Here is a 210-nt window from a genome sequence, read left to right as displayed (position 1 = left end):
TCTGCCTCATTCTAGACAGGGTTAACATCTCGTCTGTCTGTGCCAGGAACACCCAGCCGAGGAGGAGAGAGCCGGAGAGCGAGAAGTGGGATTCTTCCTTTTCTTTTTCGGACTCGTCTCCCTCCCCATCGCCGTAGAGACGGTCTCCGAGGCGAGCGAAGGTGTCAGAGCGCGGAGAGGCAGGGGAAGCATCGCAGCAGGGCTTCAGAG

This window comes from Eretmochelys imbricata, chromosome 8 (assembly GCF_965152235.1).
Source record: "Eretmochelys imbricata isolate rEreImb1 chromosome 8, rEreImb1.hap1, whole genome shotgun sequence".
Taxonomy (NCBI): domain Eukaryota; kingdom Metazoa; phylum Chordata; order Testudines; family Cheloniidae; genus Eretmochelys; species Eretmochelys imbricata.
The sequence above is the reverse complement of the archived record's forward strand: the minus strand, read 5'-3'. Positions refer to the sequence as shown.